The following is a 17,198-nucleotide window of genomic DNA, read 5'->3' on the forward strand; positions in this document are numbered from 1 at the left end:
CTGGCCTCATCCCATCTCCCTATAAACCAGTTTTAATACAAGTGCACACTAATGGAGAGTAAGTACGGTACGAATGTCACTGTACCACGTCATTAGCTCATTATGCTTTCTTACGACAATATATCCTAATCAAAATGGGGATCATAGTGAAGTAATAGAATATATTAGAAGACCTCATGTTTATTATCCTAGATGCTATTTTGACAAATGTCATAATGAATCGAATTCGTTTCTTTTTTGAGACTAGATAAAAAAAGAAAAAAAAAATGGATAATAAAGGGGAGTGTCATATACAACGCTGGTTTTAGCATGAGTGGGCACATGGTAAGGAAAAATATGCGATTATTTTGCCTTTTTTTTTTTTTACTTTTTGAGTAAATCAAATCTGGGGCTTTTTTTCCAATGTTCTTTTCTTTATAGAAAAAATCTATTCGGCGTTTTACCTCAGGAATCATTTTCGTGTGGATGGGTACTTTGTTAAGTAGTAAATCTTTTCATTTCTAGTAAGAGTTACTGAGTGGTGAAGCGAAGGTAATATTTTCAATATTTGTCAAAATATATTTGGCTATGCTACAAATTTGGGGAAACATTGATTACGAGCCTGTCGCTTCATTAATTGGTTTTAGTTTGGTCCTTGAGTAAAAGGTGTAATTCGAGAACGATAAAAAAGATTCAGAGAAATGGACGGCTAATTGAACACCGTTCAAAGATTTTTCACCTTTATTGTTCAATATTTTCCGATCAGGGGTTCAAAAATAAATAAAAAAATACCGATCAACTATTCTAATACTGTCAAATCTAAGTTGATTCTCATGTTAATGCCAATTTTAGAAAATATAGTATTCAGTCAAAGAAATGGGTGTACTCTCTTAGTTAATTTAGGGAGAAATAGGAAATGAGTGTTGTTTACTTATTAGTTGGTTTACTAATATATTTACCACATTTTGTAGCTATGAATTTTTTGATACTTTGCTAATGCCCCTTTGTAATACTAAACCTCTCGTGAGTAACAGTACAAAATACTAATGTTACTTTTTGATAGGGATTTCATGATTTGAAGTGGTTAGTAAGGATATCAGATCAGCATTATAAGACCAGGATACAATTGCTCCAAATAAACTCATTGTGAAGAACAAGGTTCTTTTGGAACATCGCTTCGGATTTGGCACTATTGAGTCTCTACCCAAGACACAAAAATAAACTATGAAAATCCCATCAAGAAAACTAATGGCTTTCTCCTTACATTTCTTCATTTCACAAACCTTCTCAAAAGAGTATGTATAATTAAAATAGGTACTTATTATTCAATGATAGTCTCACTTTGAGAATCAACATTAAAGTCAAATAAAACAATGCTAAGATGACTTTCAGTTTATACCAAAACGAAATATCAAAGACATTAAGAAGGAGGATTCCATTTTTATATGTGATAATTTTGAATTTTATATGTGAGAATTGTTACTGGATAAAAATCCTCTTGAGATATATAATCAAGATGTATTTTACTAAGAAATAAATATAAAATAACTTAACAATAAATAAACTTAGCTATGGCTAAGATTCTACGATGAAAAGGAAAATAAAAATTATTCTAGGAATCCTTAGGATTTAAATAAAATTATGACAAATCATAGTAATTCCTCTAGAGACCAGTGCCGGCTTTAGAGTATACAGATCTTTTGATTCGTTCAATTTTTAATATTTTAACACTGGAACGGATGTGGTTGCATACCATCTCGCTAGGCCAGGTGTAATGTGACTTTGATATCACCTTAAAAAATTTCAATTAATCAATAACATAAGTGATGTCAAAATGGCATCCCTGTCCGTGACTTTTGGATTTTGTTTTACTTTTATTCTTACCCCTGGAGCATATGCAATGAAAGCCGCCCCAAGGTCACGGAAACTCCAATTTAATGCAACAACGCGAGCGTATAGCATATGCCCCAGAAGTTGAGGTATATTTCATATCAAAATACAATCATCACATTGTTAGAAATAAAATAAAATCCAAATTATATGAAAGACTTAAAACAAACACCATTTCCAATCCAAAACATAAACTAAAAATAAACTAAACATAAACTCATCACAATGAAAATAAGATCCTCTGTTAAAGTAAAAATCAACACAGATAATGTCATTTCACGACAGTTCGCGATTACTGTCAAAATCACAAACTTCTATAAAAATATCTCCAAAACGACTAGTGGCAATAATTTTATCAATAATAGATAAAATGTCTTGCTTGTTCCATTGCAGATCTCAACTAAAGCCCCATATATTTCTCCTCACGCTTTCTAGGGTATCACATATCGTTATTAGATGTACAGAAGATTCTGGTTCATCTCCACACAATCTGCAATCTTCAACAAGCTCATTCTCTTTAGATGTTTCTTGAAGGGAATATGACCAGTCACAAAGCATAAAACCTTTTTAATTGATGTTGTTCACTTTTTATATATTTTCCATCCGTCACAAAGACGAGAAAAAAAAGTACTTTGTTTGTCGACAACTTGGATCACCACGCCAATCGTTCAACCAGACATAATTAATTTTTTTTCTTATTTCAGTTCTTACTGTGACCAGTGGGACTTCCAATGTAGATTTTTCAGTCATTTTAGATCCCATTTTAGCTAGTGCATCCAAATATTTATTGCCCGTATTATTGTTATGGCCCTTTACCCATAACATGTTTACAGAAACTTTCAATGCTTATCTCAGTAAGTATCCTTTCTTGCTCTCTAGTAAAGGTTCTTCTTTTTTTTTGACAGACAGACCCCTCCAACTAATGTGAATTTTCCATCCTCATTACAAACATTTATTTATAATGAAGCACATATTTCTTCTATTTGCTCACCTCTTCGATTGATCGTTTCTAAGCCCCATAAAGAACTGTGAGTGTTGGTGTCCATACCTATTATTACGGGTACATTTTCTTCCTTACACTTAGTTAAAAGTTTTTCTAGCATAGGAAGCTGCACGTAAGTTTTATATCTGCCTAATACAATACCATTATTACTTGCTTTTGTTGAATTCTCATGGTAATTGCTATTATATCTCGACTTCCATATTCCAAAAGCTCTATAACATCCTGATCCTTTGAAACCATTATGCTCACCCTTGCAGCAGTGCGTGTGGGACACCTGGGAGTAAATACATTATAACCATCATTAATTTGTCGGAAATTATCAATTTTCATAAAAGCTTCTGTTATCAATGCAATTTTAATGTTTTCTTCATTTAGTAGCTTAAATAGTTCATATCCTGCCAAACTTCTTTTCCGTAGATTTATTTGCACAGTTAGCAGATGTCATTTTATATTAAAATATACTAAGAAATTACTAGCAAACTTTCACTCTTGCTTACTTTTCAAGACTTTTGATACCGAAATAAAAATTGTAGATACAGATTTTAAACTCATTAAATTCAATATTCCTTGTGAAAAGGTTTCTTTTTAAGGTGCTGTTGATTGATTTCCCGTGTTTTTTTCCTTAGATTCCTCTTTTGGGCTCCCTAAAGTTCTTTTTACTTGTTTTTTTCTTGATTCTTATTTCCCAACGGCCTTCTCCTCAATACTTGTTTCCAATCCTCTCTCAAAGGAAGTTCATTTTGGTTTAATTTGTTCTTGTTCGTCAATTAATCAATAACATAAGTGATATCAAAATGACATCCCTGTCCGTTACTTTTGTATTCATTAAACTTGTTATATTCCAAGATATCATATTACCATTAGTTAATAATAGTAATTGTAAAAAAATAATTGTACATTAAATTATCCTAAGAAACATGAAGATTTATAATTATTATTACTATTTTGTGCACTTTTTTGTCATATGGAATTGCCCAAATCTGTTATAAGTAGACATTTTAATACTACAATTAATCCGTCTGACCTTAGAAATTAAATTCAATATGTAATATATTAAATGTGTGTTTCTTTCTTTAGGAACGAAATTATTCATTTAAAAAAATATTATCTAATCTAATAATAACACACAAAATTAAACTGAAATTTAAAAAAATCAAGATCCCCCACACATTTATCTTTGCTCGACACTGTCAAAAAATAAACAACTTTGAGTTTAGTTTATAATATAGTATCCTCAACTGTTTGATTCAATGCTTACTATAAATTCTGTTTCAATGTCCAGTCAAGTATTCAAATAAATTGCTCTTTTAACAAAATATGAAGGGAAACTCAAATAATTTCGTACTATTAATGCATTATTGGTGTCTTGAGCAAACACCTTGGCTTATGTATTATTGACTTTTTTTATATAGTGTAATTAAAGCTTAAATTATGTAGGCTCCCCCATTTTTATAATGACAACATTTTGACAAATTTGACTAAAGCCTTTATCCAAACAAATGTATTAGCAAATAAATGAATTTATAATTTTTTGAGGAATATAGATTAATTTTTAATTCCGTAAGCTACATAAATGATAGTTTTGGGCCTAGCTTTAGAAATCTTAGACGAGTTTTATACTGTTATAATCTTAATATCTGGTCCAACTTCTGTTTGGACATGATTTTTTAACAAATTCGGTCTACAAAAAAAATCCATGTTGATCCAGTTTTCCCGTTATTTTTTTTCTTTTTAAAACAAACGAAATTTTCGACTATGATTTTAATTTCAGACTAAGAAAATTTTGATTGTATTTCGGTCTACGAAATTTTTTAGTCCAACGCTTGCATTTTGGTCTATAATTTGAATTTTGGTCCACCACATAAATTTTGTCCCACACTTTAAAAAAAATCACTTAAGACTAAAACAAGAAAAAAATCTCACAGGGGCCGAAATTCTGGTTAGTTCTTATTCAATCTATTTTTTACTATAATAATACACTTTAATTATGAATTTGGCCACCATCAGCCTCAATGACAGACTCCAACAGCCTCCGGCACCACTTGCACACATTGACAACGTATTCTTTTTTCATGATCCTCCACTGCTGGTTAACAGAGATCATCAGGGCATCAAAATTTGGATGGCAAACTTTACAGGCCTTCTTCTCAATTTACCACCAAATGGAGTAATCCTCTGGATTCAGATCTGGGCTATGATGGAGCCAAAGGTTCTTGGACCAGAAGTTCATGTTGCTACCCATTCACTCTTGTACAATATTAGCAGTATGGGACGGAGCCCCGTCCTGCTGAAATACGTACGTGGCCTTTTTGGACTTCTTCATGATCTTGGCAATCTATGGGAACACATTTTCCTTTAGCACTATCAAGAAGTCGGCAGCAGGTAACCGGTTATAAACAGGGAAACAAATTGGATAGATTTTTAACAGTATTTTAACAATTGTAACCCTACACCCCAACATCTTCACAGATGCCGGATGTTTGGTCTTGGTGACTGTCCTGATGAAGTTGTCAGCCTGGACAAAGCATAGCTCCCTATCATATTGCTTTTTGTAGACAGAGTAACGGTAAAGGTCCTTTCATCATAGAAAAAAAATATATAAAGTTACTATTGCGCTTCCGATCATTCAAGAAATGTTATTCTTTTTTACGCTGGAAGATGACCTTGCCCACATTAGTATGATTGCAATTTCTTCTTCTTGGTGTAATCTAATATCTTCTTCGTTGGGATAACCTGAAAGGCCTCCATGATGTCTTCAGGGTTCACTTTAGTGGGTATTCCACTCTTAGGTTTGTCCTTAAGGTTGTCCCCATCAGCCAAAAGATTTCTGTCCCTAAAAACTGTTGCCTTGCTGACGTTTAAGGGCTTCATGATGTCCTAGGTGGTCCTCCTGGAACGCATTAAATTGCCTATGATGGCTCTTTTTGCCTCTATCGCAACATATATAGAACCTTTGTTTACAACTTGTACATCAATCCAATTTTCGAATCTAAGTTATTCAAAAATAATCGGAACTTAAAGATTTAATCAATAACACCTATTCAAAACTCTATTTTTAAAAGGTCTCATTACTTTTTTCACACCTGGTAGTAGTGCTGAAAAACGAGTTTATCTATTAAACGATTGAGTAGAAGCTATACATGGACCTTCCTCCTCCTAAGTCTCAAAAGGAGCTCCAAGCATATATTGGTGGGTTCAGTACTGCACCAGACTTCTTCTCAACCTCAAAAAATATACGAGCCAGCTTCGTCCTTCATTACGCAAGATTTTATTGCTACACCAAACTTAATGATGCTTTTCAAAAAAATAGCTTTTTTGTACAAATGCCTCACCCTGGTGTAACAAAAAAAAATTGTACTTTCTAATAGGGAACTCCTTGCTGTTGGAGAAGTGTTATCCCGTTTCTTCTGGTCCATGGAAAGTGTCAAACTTATAATATTTACTGATGCCAAGATTGTGGTACTTCCCTTTAGTCTCATAATCCATCTTGGACTTCATTACAATTCATATCCTTTGCACTCATTGCTGATTTTTACTACAAAATCCTTGATAAGTTCTACCAATTCGATTTTTTGGGGGACACATTATCACTCCGGATTTAAGATGACTATCTGTAGAATAACGAAGTCGTTTGTATGGCCTGTTAAAAAAAACATCAGCTTTTAATCAAGATCTCTGTAGTCCTACAATTGTTCACAACAACTTCGTGTGCCCAGTGTATCCATTAAAAGGACATAAGTTCCTTATAACTGTGTTTGCCAGGTCTACAAGATGGACTGAAGCATCTCTGATGTATGATCCAAAAGTTGAAATGATAGTGAGTCACTTTTTTCCCGGATGGGTATCAAGATTTTGAGTCTCTAAGACTATAAACTGAGATCCAGAAGCTTAATGTACCAGTTTCCTATAGAATCACTTAGGACAACTCTTGGGATCGAGTAAGGGCTGTTTACTACTTCGTACCACCAGTAGTCTAATTGAAAGACTTGCCAGGACTTTCAAGACTTCAAAAATGATATAAAAGTAATATAATTCGATATAAACAAATGAAAAAAATATATTACCTGCAATGTGGCATGGGGATATAACATAAATAATTTAAAAAGGGTATTCCATATTATTTTTCTTGCAACCCAAATAAAATTTTGAACTCACAAATAATCAATGTATATAATATTCAAACTTACTTTTTTATCCACTCTCAACCTCAACAGTCAAAAGGGAAAGGAAAAATTTGAAAAAAGACAAATAAATGACTGCTAGCCTTCTGTATTTTTCTTGTTGCTAACTGTTGTTTATAATATAGTGAATATTTATTAATTATTATTAGAGATGTACCGATACCAAATTTTCAGTCAATGCCGGGTCCGATACTATCAATATGGACGATTCCTTATTATGTATGAAGGAATTTAATAAGCAAAAAACTAAATTGTTTACTTGTTTTTATGTTTAACTTTTTATTAGTTACGGATTGCAAAAAAAAAACAAAAAAAAACAACCACATAACTTTATCAATCATAATTAGTTGTTAATAAATTTCCTTGCTCGGAACTCAGAGTCAATTAATTTCTAGTTGGCTCATATATAGAGGAGTTTGACACTCCTCCTTTGTTAGATATTTAAAGTCTGCCTCCTCCCCTTGGCATCTGATATAATTTCAATAAAAAAACCCATAGCTATTCACAGAACATTAAATTAAACTTCAAATATTTGGAAAAAATTCAAATATCCGATTTTCTAGTATTAAACAAAAATTTATTAATTCATTAGTTAGTTACCACTTGTATCTAATGCGTACCCCCATTTGAGAACCACTACTTTCATATTTTTCCGTAATTGCCTTCAATTCCAAATCTATGATTTCTCCTGAGATTGTGAAGAACAGAGGACTTCTTAGTTCTTCGGAATCTTCAAAAGCAAGTTTCTAGGTAAAAGTTTATTAAGCTCAATAAAAACATTTACCGATTAATCAGCAGCATTTCCCAATTAGTTGCCGATTTTTTGGTGCATTCCAAGTAGTTGCTATATAATTTTATGTATTATATAGATTCTTCTTGGATCAAAGGTTAACAAATCTTTCGTAGACGGCTGTGGTGTATTAATTATCTTTCTCTCCGTCTTTGGATCCTTGTTTAATGTTCTGTCTAGTTGCCTCGTTGAGACACAGCAATGGTCATATCAGCTCTTGCTCGTGCAAATTTGTGAACAATTCTTTACAAATAATTTATTTTTTTGGAGAAAACGTTGAGTGACACAATTAAGATAATCAAGAGCGTACTTTTCGACAAAGGAAAATTTGAAAAATTAGGTCGAAATATGAAATTTCATTTTCTTATGTACTACTTAGACTTTCATTACCTCTAATTTTGATCAAGATATAGTTGTAGGAGAATTAAAATTATTTTTTTTGGAGAAAAATTTAAAACATTATTTTTTTTGTAGTAAAATTTCAAAAATTATAGCTATTCCATGAAAAGTAAATTTAAAAAAAATCAAAAGTCGAATTGCAAATCTTTTTGAAAACAATTTCAAAAATTCATAACTATTCACAGAAAATTAATTTTTTTGGAATTTTTGATTAAATTCTAAATGTTAAATTTAAAAATTACATTTTCTATTAAACAGCCAAAATTCCTTAATTCGAGAGGAGGGCCACAGCCCCACCAGCCCACATCCTGCGAACGCACTTGTAATATCGTAAGCTTTTTTTTATCTGCATGTACGGATAATAGAATATAAAGTAGAACCTTGAATAAGAAGTGAAGGCTAAATAAAAGTATAAAATTAAATGATGAAAACTAAATATAAATAAAAGTTCATTGATTCTGGTGATCAATAAATTTATGCATTTCCTGTTCTAATAGTGCACAGTTATTTTTTCTATTTTTGTTCATTCATATATATATGACTCATGGGTTTTTTTTTCTCCTTCCTAACATTTGCATTAGCAAATAGGATTTGAGAGTCGTATGCAAAATAAACTTTTATATCTTTAATGATGTTGAAACTCCCTTTTTTTAAACATTGTAGCATGTTGTAAAGATTACTGTGTTGCTTACAAGTATATTAGTGTGACCAGATGAAGGCTGAGTATTAAATATCCAGGGTGCACTTTTCCAATTTTACATCTGGGAGAAAATTTAATATTGTACAAAGTAGTGTTAGGTTCCCGTCTATAAATCTTATACCGGTCAGAGAGTGATATAATTTTTAGTAATGCAAACTAATAGGGCACAAGCAAACTGAAAATAATATATAATCTGCAAGGTGGCGTAACTCATTGTCGTCTGGCTCAATATAAGTATTGGTTGGTAAAGGGTACCAGAGTCACGTAAGATTACGCCCAATGTTCTGGGCCCCCGCTGTATGCTTGAGTTATTATAACTTATAAAATTTATAGTTATTATTTACATTATAAGTTAGTGATTAATATAATTTATAAATATGTCGTTATTTGTGTTGTTATCTGGGTGCTCAAGGAGAGAATAATTGCGATTCTCTTCAAATGAAAGTACATGTCTTAAATAGTGGATTGCTCTGAGATGAGAAGACGTTAATGCTTCACTCTGGAGACCATCACCCCATACTCTTTGTTATGTGAACAATACTTCAATCAAGAAATTTCCGAGTGGTAAGGCAAACTCTAGCTCACTTGGAAGGAAAAACATATCGGCATTTTAAACGAGATGAAGTGCCATCCCTTTTCATTGGTAATAAGCAAGTCAAAATCCAATTGAGGAAAATCATCGTTTGATCAATATTGAAAGATATTGAGCAAGTTTTAGGTCTTTAAATCTTCCTAAGAAATTTTAATTTATAAACCTGTAGTTTTGTATAGAATGGTAACATAATTAGAGATGACAACATCATGATTATGACTCCTGGTCAATACTAGGATGTGTTAGTAGAGAAGGGAATGCCTGGGACCATCAACGAGGGTATTTTAAGTCCAACACAAGACAAAGATGACCAATCTGATCCGTTGTCCACAAATGATCAATATGTTTAAACTACCAGTGGCAAAGGAGACCTCCTTTGACCCAAGGTTAAGCCATAACCTGTGTACGACTGATGTTTGTCTTCCCCACACTTTTAAGATTGACGTCATAGTGGATGAGTGGCTGTGTATTTTGTCAAAATCTGTTTTTCTTGGCTAGTAGTCGGTCAATACATTAAATTGAAAATTCTAGCGATAGTTACGTCATAAACTATGAGTAGTTATGTGTATTGTCAAAATCTGCCTTCTTGCCCAGCAGTTGGTACAATACATCAAATTGAAAATTCTAGCAATCCAGATTACATGATGGTCTAACCTTGTATTTCTATTAACCTTGCTTCGACCTATATTCTCGATCCAAAACTTTGTAACTATCAAAAAAAGGTACTATACGTTTCTAATCAAATATTTATGAATTGTGAATTCTCATAATCACTTTCCTGATGCACTTCATCTTCCCAAATTATGAAATTGTATGCTTCTTGTGGAACCACTATTTTTAACTAATCTTCAGTAATACTATTATATTCAAACAAGAGATTAAATAAACTTAAATCAACTAATTTGAAATAAGCCACAACCAATATATTCTAAGTATAAATGATTGCCTTGATACTCCTAACTTAATAAAAACAATTATAGGTAGGATAAACACTAAAAAAAATTAATTGAAATGGATTTCAAAAATAAAAATTGATTTAAAGGGGGCATCTACACATCATCATGCTTGAACTAACATTAAAAAATAAAAGTAAAATTGATAAATAGGAGTTCTGAGTATGTAATTCAAAAATGCTAGAAAATTTACAAAAAAATATTAAAACATAGTTATTTCTTTCCATTTCACAAGAGATCAAAGGGCTACGATAAACATATAATTTAGATTTCTATAAATTATTTGAAGATAAATTCCTTATAGATGTTGTCGCTGTCTTTATTTAGGACAAGATTTACCAAACTCTTTTTGGCAGGCTCCTCCTTGGCTCCAATATAAACTTCTAGCGCCCCCTCCAATAAACACATATAAATTTTTCTTCCAAAATGAACACAATGGGATGGTTGTATTTGGTCTAGAGATATTAATAATAGTTTCTCCTAATCCAGTTTAAAATTACTAAAAAGAAGAAGTATATCACTAAGTTTGGTCATTCTAAGCTTGTTCATTTGATTGAAAAAAGTGTTAGAAAAAATTCTGCCTATCAAAATTATCACCTTTAAATGGCTAATAACCAAAGTCAATGAAAATTATTATTATTGCAAGTTTTAATTAATTTTGTGAGTAGAAATGAGCATTATCGATAGGGATGTAAGTAATAATTGGTAACCTGTAAGATATAAGTGCTCTTATAATTTTTTTCTTCTCTATTTTAATACTTCAAACGTATTACAATCAAGGATCACTAGAGTTTTAATAATGATCTCGTTCAGCAGATATTTTGCCTATCAAAGTTGCCTACATATAGTTTTACTTTTTTAAATTATACTCACGAGGATTTAGACAAGTTTCACATTCTAACTCATCGAAGCTTAATTCTTATAACGTTTGCTCATAAGTAAAAATTGCTTGTGAGCGTAGTTATTTGGTAACTCACTAGTTACCAAATTTATTTTTGAATTATAATGATGACATCTCAGGCGTGGTTTTTATATGGATTAGGGGTAAGGGAAGGTGTGTATTAATTTGAAAAATCATATTATATTGCCAGTTGTTAAGAGTCCATCAAGCTCTTCGGATCTCTATCCTCTCGAGTAGAAAATGATCCACTGAACACTTTTTCTTACAAGATTCAATTTTAAAATAACTCATATCATATGCTTTTTTGAATTAGGGTGATGTTTAAAGCTGAAGAAAGAATAAAAAAGTTTCATGAAGTTTAAATAAACATTAAAAATCTTCATCACTATCAATACCAAGCTTTCGAAACAGTTTAGAATGGGAACAATAAGCCTGGATCTTATTCAATGCTGTAATAACAGTATTAATTAATTTGTTAAGTCTACCACTAAGATTTTTATGCCTATAGATTACACACAGCACTGCAAGTACACCAGATACGGCCTTTAAGAAACTGATGAAACAACGATGACACTATCATGCACGGTCAGATCATTTTGTCCGCTTCAGTATTAACTTCGTCAGCTATTTTCAGTTTCGTCTCGTCTAGTCTTCGTCATCATTTCGTCAGCTTTCGTCTTCTTCATAGTTTCAACTACGTCATAATAAGTTCAGCGTCAGACATCGTCATTGTTTCGTCATTTTTATCTTTTATTTCGTCTTTGTAAAAGTTTCGTCTACGTCAAAATTTTATCCTTGTCACAGTTTTGTCTACGTTTCGTTTTTCTCATGATTTTTGTCAGATTTTGTCTCCGTCAGAATTTCGTCTTTGTCAGAGTTTCCTCTGCATAGAAAACAATTTTTCTATTTTGATTAATATTTTCTTAGTACTAAATAACGTTTGAAAAATAGGGGGTTTAGAGTACAAAACAATGTGTCAATATGGCCACGAGTAGGTTCATAAACCAAAACCAAATCATTGTAAATGGCCAAGGAAACCCTTATTTGAGACTCTATTTACTTTTTCTACCCGAAATAATACAATGTTGCACCATCTATTACACAGCAAAAATGTTAGCAAGTGAGTGTTTTTCTCTTGGAAAAAATTATAAATGATATCAAATACCAACTCTCCCTTAGTATTTATTATCAGATTTCTTCCAAATAAAGTTTCTTGAGCCAACTTTTCATCTATTACAAATACAAACATAAGAGAGAAAGGCATATTCATTTCCTTGTAAAATGGACTTATTTAATTGAAAGTTAAATTATGTTGCACAATTTATTTTCCATGGCTTCAGGCATTTCATCAATTCGTCCTTGAACTGAATGATTACTGAGAGGTGTAGACTTTATAATTTGGTCTGGTGACTCATGTACAAGTCTGTACATAATTTGGGTTTTAGTGTAGTTTTTAAATTAAGTATATATATTTATTCTAAATATACTCTATATATTTTTATTCTGTTTGTATTTGAGAGTAATAGTATACTGAGTATAGGATAAAATATAAAGGGACCAATAATGAAGTACATTCATACAATCTCAATATAGCGTACTTCTATTCAATCCACTAGATAATATTCAACATATTCATTGCTGCTTCCTTGAATATCACATTTTTTAAATTTTGTAGATCAATTAATTTTTTTTTTAATGTAATAATATGTAATCACCGTTTTTTTACTCTACCCCCCCCAATTACATTTTTTTTTGGATTACCGACCCCAGGGGCGGTTTTGCCCACTTTAGAAAGCACTAATTTAGGAGTTAGCTAGAAAGTAATCATTCATCAAACAAAATTATATTTATTAGAAATGTTGTTCACTTTCCTCAACTACGTGTCAATGAGTAATTAATGAATGTGCTATATTCGTATTATCTTAAAAGATCCTGATTAAAAAGGATGTAAGCTTTTTGTTGTTTCGATGAGAAAGTCCTTGGTCACTAAAGAAACAGATTCTGAGGATTGAACTTCTTTGTAATTATCATCTAAATGAAGATGAGGAGAGCCAGTTCATGCACATCTCGGAAATCTGAGGCAAGGAGACGAATAGATGAATTTGTTTTAATGGACTTAAATCCAAATTGTAATTCAAAAAGTACTAGCGAGAAGTACTTCAAACCTTTTTTATTTCTTCAAAAGAGTAGAGACTTTCAATTAACTTCCTGGGGTGTCCAACTCATCTCATGAAGAACCATTTTACGTTAAGGAATCCTCTTGATTTAATTATCACAAAATAATATCACTTTCATAAAGTTTAAGATAATAATGAGTAATGAAATTGAAGGACTTCTGTCAACAAGTGACTCAATTTCGTCTTAATTACTCCTCTAGCTAATAGCTAGACGTTTTGGGCCGGAAAATGGTAATTATTATTCAGGTAGTTATTATTTTCTCCCGCAATACGGCATTACTCACTGGCTCCTTGTTTACAAACTAATATAAATAAACAACGCTCATGCTCTATTACTTCCTTTACATAGGCTCTGTTTGGAATAGTATTATATTGGTCCTTATTTATCCGGCTCAGTGCAGTCCGTACCAACCTATTTTCCTTTTCTACTCTCAAAAATCCAATTTTTCTCTACGTTTTTTCTAGACAGTACACATCACCTCTGAGTAACATAGACACATTAGTGCATTATTCTGCACTTCTGTAGGTTAATTTTCAGGGCTGGGGACTTGGAACCGAGACTTGACTTGTACTAGATAGCTTAAACTCTCAACTGGAGATATTTTATAGTGAACTCAACAATAGCTTCAAGACTATGGACCCTATATTATAATTATTGACTTCAAATGTGCGCAAAATACATATGAGGACTCTAACTGGACTCGATGAAGATATCAATATACTTGGACTTGACTTGGATAAGTGAGTAAAGACTTGATACTCGACTCGTACTTGCAATATAAGATTTTTTCCACACATGGTATTTGAAATTAAGGCTAAATAGCTACAGATTACTTGTGAGTAATGTTGTGTTAGTCTTTATTTAGGATTGAAGAATGCAGTCCGGTCCAGTTCATTCCTCTATATCAGTCCTTAAACTTAACTCTATTATTTTTTTTCTCATCAGTTCTAGTACTGACAGTCCGAAGAACCGATAGTCTTAAGGAACAGTCCCAACGACTGATATAACCGGTTCTATGACTGGACTGTACCAAATACATAAGTGTTGAAATAACACTATACACAGTATTAAAATACCGTGTTCTAACCGAGTCCATTGTTCAATTACTTAATTTAATGGAAAGATTCTTTATTCGTGAAACTTATTTTTTTTACGACGTACTGCCGCGTCTAAGGTGAGGACAAGGGTGGGGAAAGTTCCTCATTCTGAAGCAGAATTTTTTTGGATGTACTTACAAAATGGCAACATATCTATTTGTGCATGGTGTTTTTAGTTAAAAGATTAAATTAATTTTGTCAAGAAGTCCTAAACTTCCAAAATCTACTTTTATGAGATTATTTTCTAATAACAACTCGTTGCAGACATCATTGACATTAAGTGTAACACCAAATCTTAGATAAAAGTTCTTAAATATGTTTTCAGTACAGAAAGAGCACTAAAAGATATTTCAGCTTCAGTATTTGTGGCAGGAATGATGAAGATCAATTGTAAAGGGAGATAGTCAATTTTCCAAGTTTTCTCATTCCTTCGTTAACATCATTCAAATCATTTTTCTTGTCTGAAGGAAATAAGAAACAAAGTTTCAAGTTCATATCAATAAATTAGGGTGGTAAAAATTGGAAACAAACTTCAGCTGGGGACAATGCACAGGTACAAAACCCTATTTCCAAAACTTGGGACACAAAGCCGTGATCAAAGACATCCTTGATCATGGGAGCTCATATATATTGATTAAGAACAATCGTGGGTTGATTCGAAATAGGAAGCCCCTAAGGCTAAATGAATAATATTGTCTGGGAATCTCAAATCGAGAGAAGAAAACATGAAACATAGAATGTACAGAAGGAGTGACCAGAATAGAAAGAAAACTATTAAATTTGATATTGATTTCTAAGTTCTGGATATATATTTTATTTTTAGAAAAGATTTAATGTAATTTAAAACCTTATCTATATTCCTTTAAAATCTTAGGGAAGCATGGGGATTTGCGTGATCATTTATGTATATAAGTTGCGTTTCATTGTCTGCAGTGTCTTTCTTTTTCGTATATTTTAATTTCGTGTATATGTATAATATAATAAAGACGTAAATCCAGAGGTTAGGAATTATTCCTAAGTGCAAAAACCTAATCACTGCAATTAATAACACATCAGATCTATATTATAATAAATAAAAATAAAAAAAGGCATGGAAATATTTCGTAACATAGTCATTAGAATGGCCAAAACTGAAATTACCTTTTTCAACCCTAAGAGGGAGTTAGTGAAGCTGCATCTTCTGGGGCGTCAACTTCTTCTATTCACTCGTTCTAGAAGACTTTGACAAGCTACGCTAAACAAATAAAAATGATATCAGCTACACAGAAATCAGCAAATGGTCTTGAATTAAGGTGCCCTTTAGAACCTCGGATCCCACCCATATGATGGAAGGTATGCAACGGAATTTTCCGAGAATTACTCACTTTTTGGAAATTCTCTGTATTTCCTTCCACTGAGTGTAAGTATGAACGCTTATTCAGCATGATTTGATGAGTTACCAGAAATGTAGAAACTATTTAAAAAAAATTAGTTGAAGCGCCATTCAGAAACAAAACTTTCATATTAACTTTCAAGATAGTGATCTAGGTAATAGTGATGATGTTGATAAAAAAATTGCCATTTATTTTATGCCTTTTTTCATATTTTTTAATCTTTCTTTCTTTTTCCTCTTTTTATTTGCAAGCATAAAAGTACAAGAGTTAGTTATGATGCATACAACTGACGGATAATTGAAGTAGTGTGCTGGAACAACAAATCCATACCGGATTGAACTGGAAACATCCGCTAAAGCCCAAGCTTGGATGGATGCTAAGTTGAATTAAAACTATGTGCCACAATCCTTGTAAGCTACTAAAAGGAAAAAAGAAATACGCAATTTCATTTTTGTTTCAAATATAAAATAGTTCATCCATATATATAATCCACTTTATTATGGACTAGCGGTAGTCCACAGCATTGGCCAGAGTTACTTGGTATCGACAAATAGACACACTTTGGTTAAGTAATGTAGAAGATAACTCCACAAGAAATCCTTCTGGTTACTCTCTGTTTTTCATGATCACACTCACACGTTGTTACAAAATATTAAGATGTTCTCTCATCAAGAATAAAAAAACAAATATTACAGCTTGATAACTTTTTTTTACCGTCATGTGATTATTTGAGTCTAGAGACTAAAATACTTCCTGGCTGTGCTTAGTTCTCAACTCAAATTTTATAGAGCAAATTGTAGGAATTGACCTAAACACCCGAGAGATTTAATTCATTTTTACATACTGTTTTTATACAACTCTATATCAGAGCTACCAATGGTTGGGGTTTTTCCAATAAACATTTTAAGAGCTGTTGTAATCATCATCATCTCTTTCCTGATGCACTTCATCTTCCTAAATTATGAAATTGTATGCGTAATATGGAAATAACTATATTAATCAAAAAAGTTACAGGATAAATACTAAATAAATAAATTGAAATGGATTTCAAATAGATATTTAAAAGGACCATATGAATATCACCATGTATGTATTAAATATTAACATAAAAAAAGAAAAGTCGATGTGATAATTATCAGTCATGAGTATTTAATTCAAAAAT

The sequence above is a fragment of the Lepeophtheirus salmonis genome, chromosome 4, assembly GCF_016086655.4.
Source record: "Lepeophtheirus salmonis chromosome 4, UVic_Lsal_1.4, whole genome shotgun sequence".
In the NCBI taxonomy this organism is placed as follows: Eukaryota; Metazoa; Arthropoda; class Copepoda; order Siphonostomatoida; family Caligidae; genus Lepeophtheirus; species Lepeophtheirus salmonis.